The sequence below is a fragment of the Coenobita brevimanus genome, chromosome 73 (assembly GCF_032717465.1).
Source record: "Coenobita brevimanus isolate Jiangsu-jjx chromosome 73, ASM3271746v2, whole genome shotgun sequence".
Lineage (NCBI taxonomy): Eukaryota > Metazoa > Arthropoda > Malacostraca > Decapoda > Coenobitidae > Coenobita > Coenobita brevimanus.
The window spans coordinates 22,845,818-22,856,993 of NC_137026.1; positions in this window are offsets into that span (position 1 = coordinate 22,845,818).

Consider the following 11,176-nt stretch of genomic DNA (forward strand, 5'->3'; position numbering starts at 1 on the left):
CTGTGTGCTTACAAGTGGTATATAATGAAACTGAAAGTAACCTAATACAGAAAATACAACGAGGTGTACAGGATGATGCTCATATATTACATGAATGATCATCTAAACGAATATCGGTTTGTTTAAATTCCCATATAAACTTCCCGGGTTATAAAACGTGGGGGAAAGGAAAAGGAGCTGTGCAAGTATGAAGAAGCCAGGTAAATAAAAGAAAATAAACAAAAGGGGAGAGGTGAGGAGAGGCAGAGTAGCGTGGCAGTGAGGAGAGGAAAAAGAGAGAGAGAGAGAGAGAGAGTGTATTTTGCGTACCTAACGGTGTGTGTTTGGTCTGTGGGCGTTTTATGATGTTTGAGAGAGAGAGAGAGAGAGAGAGAGAGAGAGAGAGAGAGAGAGAGCTTGTTTATCACATCAGTGTCTCGGCAGATTACTGCTTATTTACTCTCAGTTTTGCCAGAAATGTCATGGAATATATTACTCTGACTTCAGGCTATCAGCTTTAAAGGCAGTCAACATCTGATTCAGTACAGCCTGTTCTTACTCAGTGATTCAAAGCAATAATGGATCAGTTTCTAAAGCATTTTTCTTAGCAGTACTGTATATTTTTTCTTATTATGAAGCGTCTACATTCCATGTATAAAAACTGTAATTCATACTGGTTCCTGAAATACTCCTGCGAAGTTGAATATTTTCTCTGAAATTATTGGCTGTTGCATTTGTTTCATGGTGAGTTGGCTACACAGCAAAGTGAGGCAGGAAATGGCTTTGTTGTGAAAGTCGAGGCAAAAAAGGGATCTTACATGTGGGGTAAGGCAGAAGTGGATGTTACGTGTAAGGTGAGGCAGGAAAAGCATGTTACATGTAAGGCGAGGAAGGAAAAGGATGTTACTTGCCAGGAGAGGCAGGGAAAGGATGTTACATGTAAAGTGAGGCAGGAAGAGGACGTTACGTGTCACGTGAGGCAGTAAAAGGATGTTATCAGTAAGGAGAGGCAGGAAAAAGATGGTACGCATAAGAAAGCCTGCGTTAGCAATGAGACCTGTTTGACAGCAGATAAGAATAATACGGTACCCAAGTAATATGATCACCACCACTGTTCTGCAGGTAAATTTTCTCCACCTCATTGCCTCTCCATCTCAAATACAGTCTCTCCACCTCACATACACTGCCTCTCAAACTTATATACACTCACTGCCTGACATACGATACCTCTTAGCCTCACGTGGACTGTCTCTCAACCCCATGTCGGATTTCTCTCAGTCTCATGTTGACTGTCTCTGAACCTCACTTACAATGACTCTCAACCTCAAATACACTGTCTCAACCACACTTACAATGTCTCTCAACCTCACACAGGGTCTCTACACCTCACATACACAGTCTCACCTCCTCACATACAGTACACTGTCTCCACGTCACATATAATGTCTCTCATCGTCACTTACCTTGTCACCACCATTCATACACTGAATCTCCAACTCACATACGTTCTCTCTCTACTCCACATACACTGTCATTTCACTTCACATTCAGTGTGACTCCACATCACCTTCACTGTCACCGTCTCACATACAGTGTCTCGCCATATCTCATACACCGCCTCTCCACCTCACATACACCGTCTTTCCACCTCACAAACACTGTCTCTCTATCTCACATGCACCGTCTTTCCACCTCACATACACCGTCTTTTCACCTCACAAACATCGTCTCTCCACCTCACATACACCGTCTTTCCACCTCAAAAAACATCGTCTTTCCACCTCACAAACACTGTCTCTCTATCTCACATGCACCGTCTTTCCACCTCACATACACCGTCTTTCCACCTCACAAACATTGTCTTTCCACCTCACATACACCGTCTCTCCACCTCAAATACACCGTCTCGCCACCTCACATACACCGTCTCTCCACCTCACAAACACTGTCTCACTACCTCACATACAGTCTCTCCATCTCTCATACACAGGCTTTCCACCTCACATTCAGTCTCTCCACCTCACATACATTGTCTTCCTCTCATATACACTGTCTTTCCTTCTTACATACACTGTATTTCCACCATACATACACTGTCTCTCCACCTCACATACACTGTGTCTCCACCTCATACACTGTCTCTCTACCACACATACACTGTCTCTCGTACCACACGTACACTGTCTCTCCACCTCACATACACTGTCCCTCCACCTCACATACACTGCCTCTCCACCTCACATACACTGTCCCTCCACCTCACATACACTGCCTCTCCACCTCACATACACTGTCCCTCCACCTCACATACACTGCCTCTCCACCTCACATACAGTCTCTCCACCTCACATACACTGTCTCTCCACCTCACATACACTGTCTCTCTACCTCACATACATTGTCTCTCTACCACACATACAGTGTCTCTCCACCTCACATACACTGTCACTCCACCTCACGTACACTGTCTCTCCACCTCACATACACTGCCTCTCCACCTCACATACACTGTCCACCTCACATACACTGTCTCTCCACCTCACATACACTGTCTCTCCACCTCACATATACTCACAGGAGGACGGGGCTGGGAAAGTCACTCACGACACTCACCTGGAACAAAGAAATAACAAATTATAATACACTGAGAGACTGTGAGAATGAGAGTGGCTGAGTGAAAGCTGGAGGGGAGGTGAAGGAGGAGAGGACAACACGAAGGGGAAACGTGCAAGCAGCCACAAATTAACTACAATATCACACATCAATTTTGAGGCAGAAGTGTGTGCTGGAGACGGGTGAAGAGACAGGAAGCAGAGGTGAGGAAAGGACACAAAACTAAAAAAAAACACTGAGAGTGGGCATAGCTCCGCCATCACCAATAAAATTTATTATTTACTGCAGTATTTGTTGTTTCCTACTTTATTAATACTTTTACGGTTTCAAATAGTTACATCTAGAGTCTTAATCTACCCTGTTACACAGTGTCAGAAAGCGCATACCTCCCCCCACGCCAACAAAGTTTATGATTAATTCCTGAATCCAGCTCCGGTTCCACCTCGTCATCTAAGTAACTCCTCCTTGACCCCCTCCCCATCTAACCACCAGATTTAACTGAAATACGATAACAACTTTCTGAGAAATCTTGGACATAAACAAAGACAGACCTGGATGACTACAAAACCTCTGTCCAACTACGTTAGCGAAGGTAACAAATAGGCTTGCAGAGGGAAGAAGGCAAACATAAGAAGACAGGAGAAAAGAGGGGTTGCTTGAGGGTCCAATTCAGGGTACAGGTATGAAGATGGTCGTGAGTGAAGAGGGAAAGATAAGGATGTCCAAGAACAGGAGGACAGCACGGACAAAGATGGAATAACGGGACCATTAAGAGGATGAGGGAGTGAAGGTAAAAAAACGGAGTACGAAGGAATGTCGGGAGGGAAGGAAAAAAAAAAAAAAACAGGAGACGAGAGAGAAATGCGAGCCTAGACATTCTGGTAAAAGGCAAAGAATATGGTGTAAATGGTAAGGGTGAGGTGAGGGTACCTGGAGTGACATTGGGTAGGGAATGATCTGTAGGAAGAAGAGGAAGCCTATGGGGGGCGTAATGCGCTAAAAGAGGAAGACAAAGACTATATGGTAAACTGTGTGGGTGACGAGCGTAGGGGAGTGGGGAAAGATAGGTATGTGGGGAATGGGAGTTAAACGTAGGTATGAGGGGTATGGGGGGAATGATAGGCATACAGGGGAGGGGGGGAATGGAGGCAGCAAATGTCAGACAGCCTACGTACAAGACTCATGACTATATCAAGAGCAGCAGAAATACACTTGCATCGGTAAAAATATATCTGACATAGGGTTTGCAAAAACATTAACATGTGTGGTATATTTTAACAAAGGTGAGTGTGGAGGCGAGCAGACTGGAGTGGTGAGAGTGGAGGCAGGCAGACGAGAAGGATGAGTGTGTTGGCAGGCAGACTAGAGGGGCAAGAGTGTTGGCAGGAAGTTTTAGAAGGGTGAGGTTGCGGGTAGGCACAATAAAGGGGTGAGACTGGGGGCAGGCAGAATAGAGGGATGAGGGTGGAGTCAGGCAGACAAGAAAGGTGAGGATGGAGGCAGGTAGACTAGACGGACGAGGGTGCTGGCAGGCAGACTAGAGGGATGAGGGTGGAGGCAGGCAGATTAGGGGGTGGTTAGGGAGGAGGCAGGCAGCCTAGAGGGGAGAGTGTGGCGGCAGACAGACTAGAGGGGTGAGGGTGGAAGTACGCAGACTAGAAGGGTGAGGGCGTACTGTTGAGGGTGATGGGGAGTGGTGGAGGGAAGGGACGGAACAAACTAGATTACCTCCTACACTATGATGTTCTCATTTAAGAATATTATCCTGGTTGATACCAAGTCGATTTATTTAGCTAAAGATGAGCGTATATGTGAGACAGTCCCTTCAATTTATGAGAAACGTGTGGGTAAAGACAGGTACTGGTATGAAGATCGATGCTGGCATGACAGAGACAGACAAATGAATGGACATGTATTCTGAAATTGTACGGAAACAAGGTGTATGATAACATGGATATTATGTATGTGTATGTTTGCTGCACATGTACTAGACGCATCACGTCTGATACCAGTATGTATAAATATGTTTCGTGATTACATGGCAGCCATTATATATTGGCTATATACATACTGCACGCTGAGTGTCCCTGTATTACACATATTATGTATGTAAACAAGAGCACTCACGTCATCTCTACCAAATTACTCCCTGCCACTACAGTAACTTTGTTTCATTCTAGTCCTCCTCCCATGGCAAATGCTCTCTCTCTCTCTCTCTCTCTCTCTCTCTCTGTTTCGTCCATCAATTCCACAAGGGCATCCGTGTCTGTCTGTTTTCACTGTGCCCTGGACACGATTGGTAATCGAGCCAGTTCAAGGGTCCTTCACATCCACTGTGGGAACTGGATTAGAGTGGAGGGCAGTTCCTAGACCAACTCTGACTCCCATACGACAAGGAGTTACGAGGCTACTTGTGTGGAAAGTGGTGACTGATTGATCTGATACATCAGCACACCACAGCACGGTTCGCAGAAATGATGTTTTACCCACAAACATTTAAAGGAAAATTTTATACTAACAAGAAAAGTCTATAAATTAGGGTACCAAATGAAACGCCAACGGGTGCAGTGCCAGCCTATTATGGTAAAGGAATTCATGACTGAACAAATATAACAGCATTAGGTAAGGAAAGCCACACAAGTACTTCCCTCACCTCAGGCTGAGGCGTAATACTTGCCCCAACCCACACCCTAACAGGGGATGTGCAGGTCTGTGGGTGAAGATAACGAGGACAAGGAAGCAGAGGGAAGGGGGGAGAATAATGAAGTTGGTTTTTCTTCTTACTGCGTTTTAATATCCGGAGTAAGAAAGGCGAGGAGGAGGAGGAGGAGGAGGAGGAGGATTACATAGGAAAGCAAACAGCAACAGACCTTATGGTCCTTTCGAGGCTGCTTGTTACAGAGAAAACTATGACTACAAGATCTAACTCTACATGCTGAAGGATAAGGATAGTAAAGCAAGAAGTCTTCCCCCACCCCCAAACCCTCCAGGAAAAAGTGAGAAAAACCACCATGCAGCATGGAGTAACTGACATGGAAATTTCACAAGAAACACTGGAAAGGAAAAGTCACATTCTATAATACTTTGTCTATAAGCTACCCGTTTGAGTAACCTGAAAGAGAAAGTAATCAAATAAACTAATAGTTACGGCATGACATTATAAACCGGTACATTGTGTTAATGGGGCGTCTGTGGAGGAGGAGGAGGAGGAGGAGGAGGAGGAGGAGGGTTATGGGCAAGGGGAAGAAGGGAAGGTGGGCTGCAGAGGAGGAAATAAAGCCATAAATTATTAAAGAAAAAAACTCCTGACACAGGAGAGAAAAACTTTGGATCGTCGATTTCTAATTCCACTGCCACTCAGGAGACTTCAGAGGGATGAGAATGATTGAAAGAATGAGTGGGGGTGGAGGTGGGAGGAAGAAGGTAAAACTAAGAGAAATGGAGTGCTAAAAGAAAGGAAATAGGGTTGATGGGTGAGGGGGGAGAGGGGGGAGGTAAAACGAAGGGGATGTGTCAAAATAATAATTGAAACTGCTAGACTGATGGGATTCATTTGATGGAGATAATATATAAGAATACCAACAATGGTTTGCTTTTTCATCACATACTTTCTGTCCTTTCACACCTTGTCATCCACACTGCTTCACTGAACATCACTTTTCTTCTCTTTATCTTTTCACAGCGACAGGTCTCTTTAGTGTTTAATAAATGTGGTGGTAGCAACTGCGGAAGAGGTATATCATCACCTTAATGTAGGGTTTATACGAGATGGACAATCCTCAATCAAAGGCTTTGCTACAGCCAGGTTGAATCATCTGAAAATAAAATATGACACTATTATAAGGAAAAGACCGTTATCGTGCTATGCCCACACAAGATACAAACAATTGCAGATAAAAAACTTTTTCAGCAACGGGTATGGTCAACAAGAAAAGACAGCTTACAGAAAGCAAAGCACTATCACTGACTGCCATGCTCGTCAAAGTCTGTTGACTCCCTATAACAACATCCTCCACTCTATTAATGCCGTCAGCCAGGGGACGTCATTTTCATTTCGTTTTTTGCTGCTACAAAGTAATTTTTTCTGCTTAGGAATGCGTTCTGGTAGTGAAATCTATCCTAAGTTGAATGAAGTAGTTATCAAATAGCAAGAATTTATAAATGACGTCTTTAGGCTGGTCACTAAGTTAGCTTGCCAGACCAGGTCCTGGGGTCATGCTGGTCATTATGTGATGGCACTGACAACTGCCAATTAGGATCCCTGAAACTATCATCACTGTTACAGTCGGACTAACTAATACTGTCCCCTTTAATGTGATGGTGATATGGTTAATGTTGAACGTTAACGTGGTTTACACGATTCCTGCAGCTCTAAACCAGCTATTGTTGTTGGCGTGCTTTAACGGTTCATCGTAGTGAACATAGGCTCTCTCGGCCTCTCAAACAGTCAGGCTTCGTCCCTGGCGTATTGATCGATCGGGCTTCTCGGCACCGTCAGCGCCAATGTTCTTTACGCTGACTTTTCACATCATCGGTTAAGTGTTACTGACTTCCGTTCCGAGGCAATAAGAGTCCTTTCACAATGATATTCACATTTTTATTCTGCTGTCAGTGATTTTTGTATCAAAACCTTTTTACTGACGTTCTGGAGACTTCCCCACTCGGTGCAGTGCTGGACCAGTTGGCTCTACTGTGGCTTCCAAGAATTTTCTTTCACCTATCACTCAATGAGTCTGGTCACCATGGCCACCGACTGCCAGATCATGGCCAGGCTGCGGCTTCACTGTTACGTCCTGACCATGTCGGCTTGTGATTCCGTGTGACGGCGCTCACCTCACTTACGTCACCCTACCTCACCTCTCCTGTCCTCGCCTAGCTTCACCTGACCTCACTTCACCTCGCCTCACTAACCTCACCTGACCTCACTTCATCTCAGCCTGCCCTTCTAATCACACTTCACAACATGTCTCCTCAGTATCGTTAACCTTACCCCAGTTCATCTCACCATCCCTCAATTTCCTCACCTCAGTTCATCCCCCCTCCCCTCATTTCATTCACCTCACCTGCCAGAAGTTCACCCACCTTGTTTTGGCTCCCAGTGTTTCATTTTTGAAGTTATCTGGCCATCTCAACTTGACCACTTGATTATTATTACTATCGCCACGGCAGGGCAGCCTCATACCTTGTCAAAGTAGACAACACTTAGAGAGCTCATACCTTTGCCAACGCCTATACCAGACCAATATGATCACCACTCAAATCTAATCAATTCTTTGTTGGCCTATGACCCACATACGCACAAAATTTAACTGAAATCCACTAGTTTGATATATCTTGCATACAAACAGACAAACAAGGGTGAATACACAACCTACTCCTAATTTCGTTGGTGGAGGTAACTAATACAGTAGTGAACTGCTACATCAACCCGTCTCTGGATACACCCCAAGCGCTACACCCTCCACTCACCTCTTCTCACCCACTGACCCGTCCTTCCACTGACCAATTTCCTCCACTAACCTATTTTCCCATGAACCTATTTTTGCCTCATGTATCTTTGGACCTATTTACCCTGTGGAACTCTTTTCCAAAAGGAACATATTTTCCTCAAAGACCTATTTTCTCCTATAGACCAACTTCTCCATGGACCTATTTTCATCATGGACCCATTTTTCACCATGAACCTATTTATGTCCATGTATCTGTTTCCCATCATGGACATAAATTCTCCAATGACCCGTTTTCCCTCCATGGCCTTATCATCCCCCTTAGACCTTTCCCTACGAACCTATTTTCTCTGCATGGGGAAGCATCAAATCCCGATGTGAACCTATTTTCCCCTGTGGACTTATTTCCCCGATGATCTATTTTGCTCATGAACCTGTTCTTACCCACTGGACATGTGTTCCTACTTGGGCTCCATTCCCCCAAAGGTCTTACTCCTCAATGGACATATTTTTCCACATGAACCTATTTCACCCATGAACCAATTTACCTCATGGATCTATTCCCCAGTAGATCTATTTCCCGCATTCACCCACCCATTCACCCACCAACCAACCCATATACCTAACCAATCATCCAATGTAGTCTGCCTTAGTTGTAGTACTATTCAGTAAGTTCTCTCCCACTCCCCCACCGACACAGCATAGTTTATTGCCGGTGATCCAGTCATGACGACATTTTAATGTTAGGTAGCTCCTATAGCTAATTCATTCTCAAACAACTGCACTAAAGCACGGGAGAGTAGTTATATATTCTTGTGTTATATATATTCAACGTGGGGGTCCTATAATGCCTCATTATTATCAACTGATGGCGGAAGTTTTGATGACGTCAGTCGTCTTCAGGGATTATATTTCATTCGTGTATGCAGTAACGTGGAAACAGAAAGTTGAGTTTTAAAACAAGTTGATTACGAACATCTACACTGCTGGGGGAAGAGGGTGGGAGTCTTCATCGCAGAATTTTACATGACAATCTGTTCATGCCATAAAGTCACTAAATTTTGTGAAAATTTGAAGTTCTGGTGGTGGGTAATATATCAGTGAACTTCATCATGATAATTCAGTGAGGTGACAGACAGTGGTAGACGATGCTGATGAAATATATGGCCTGGGTATCGTGGGAAAAACAAGGAGAGGGTGAAAAAATAAAATCTGTATAATTCCTACGAATAACTTTATCTCCTTCACCCCGAAGAAGAAGATCGGATAAGTACGAAGAAGAGACAGAAATGGGAGAGTGTGGGGATATGTAGGTTGAAAGAAGTGCAAATGACAAAGACTGAGATGTAGAGGAGGCACAGTACTATATAAAAAAATGGGAAGATGTAGGCAAATGGGAAAAGACGAGAAGCAAGAGACAGATATGGAAAGGGAGGAAGGATGAAGGATAAAAGATCTAGGGAAGGAAGGCAGAGAGGACAGAAAGGCAAATACGGAAGTGAGTAGAAAGAGAGATGAAAAGGAGACATGAGCAGTGGTGAGGGAAGGCATTAACTGGTTAGGAACCTCCATTCCCCAAACCTTATTATTCTGCTGACATAACTCATACAACAGCTACGTGATATTTTGAACGCTCACTACGCTATCCTACCTTCTGTCAGTGTTATAAATAAACACTGTCCATCACACAATATAATATGAGTACCAACTTAAACACTCCACCAGCAGTCCCTCCAACCACACACACACCGGGCGGACCAAAATTTTAACAGCCAACTTTCCAGACAACCTGTTACACTAATGGACTCTGTCTCCTGGTCTGTCAGTTCTGTCAATCAGGACTCTCACGATGCAACACAACATAACACAATGCATCAGAACACAACACAACACAACACATTTCAACACCTTTCCTCCATAGCACCTACTCAAGTCAAATTTGGACAATTCAGACTGTTTCTAGTACAATTCAGTTAGGTTCATTAGGGCCATCACAGTAAATCATTTCACACCGGGTAATAATATATAATAATGATATAGGACAGACTATTGGCTTGTTCAATGTTACTGACAGGCTGAATAGATGTCAAAGGGTAATCCGAAGAATTTATTTCATCTGCAATAAAGTAAATTTCCCGGGATTTAAAAAAAAAAATGATGGGAGGATAATCAAGAAATACAGAATTTTTCTTCGTTGACCCACGGATGAATGGAACAAAGTTTGTCAAATTATTTCAGAGGACCATAGCACAGTCACAGCTATCTATCAGTGCTGTATCATTTATTGAAATAATGGTGCCGTAGCCACCAAAGGTGAACAAAATCTAGGTTTGCACTCCTGTCTTTCCGTTTGTCATCTGCTTTGTCTGTTTAGATAAAATAACAGGCTGAAGATGACATTATGTGGTACTGTTCATGCTAACTCAAAGATATGTGATGAATCTTTGGTTACATTACATTAAAGGACCATGACCACCAGTGGTATCTTACTACACACCAAGTGAGAACAGCACGTGACTGAGGAGGGACCATGTGAACATAAGTTCTATGTAACTAAGCGATAGCAGTTGTACAGAAGCTGTGGATTACTGTTGCAGTGTTCTACTAAGTTAATCCCTGTAAAACCAGAGTGTGCAGGTGATAATATCAGGGGTAAGAGGATGATAACAATATGAGTATACTTAAATATTGCAATTCACTTTGGGGTACTGTCACACTGTCTTACAAGAGTTAAATACCTCAGATAAGGACGCAGGAGAGAGAGAGAGAGAGAGAGAGAGAGAGAGAGAGAGAGAGAGAGAGAGAGAGAGAGAGAGAGTGTTTGTGTGTGTGTGTGTATGTGTTAATTGATGAAGCTGGTTGCATTAGCATTACACCGAATACAAGTGTATTGGGGCCTGCAAATTGAATACAGAAAATATGTCTGAATTATGCATATTCCCCTTAACTTATGGACGGTTACAACAAATTCTTATATAGGTCTATATATCTAAACTTGCTGCTGCTGCTGCTGTCAGTACGTAACATTATAAAGAATACGTAAACACTACCTAAGTTTTCATGTTGCCCTCTTTGGTGTTTCATAGTCTGGATTTATACCGACTACATGAGGTACTTTGAGTTTCCTTTGTTCCATG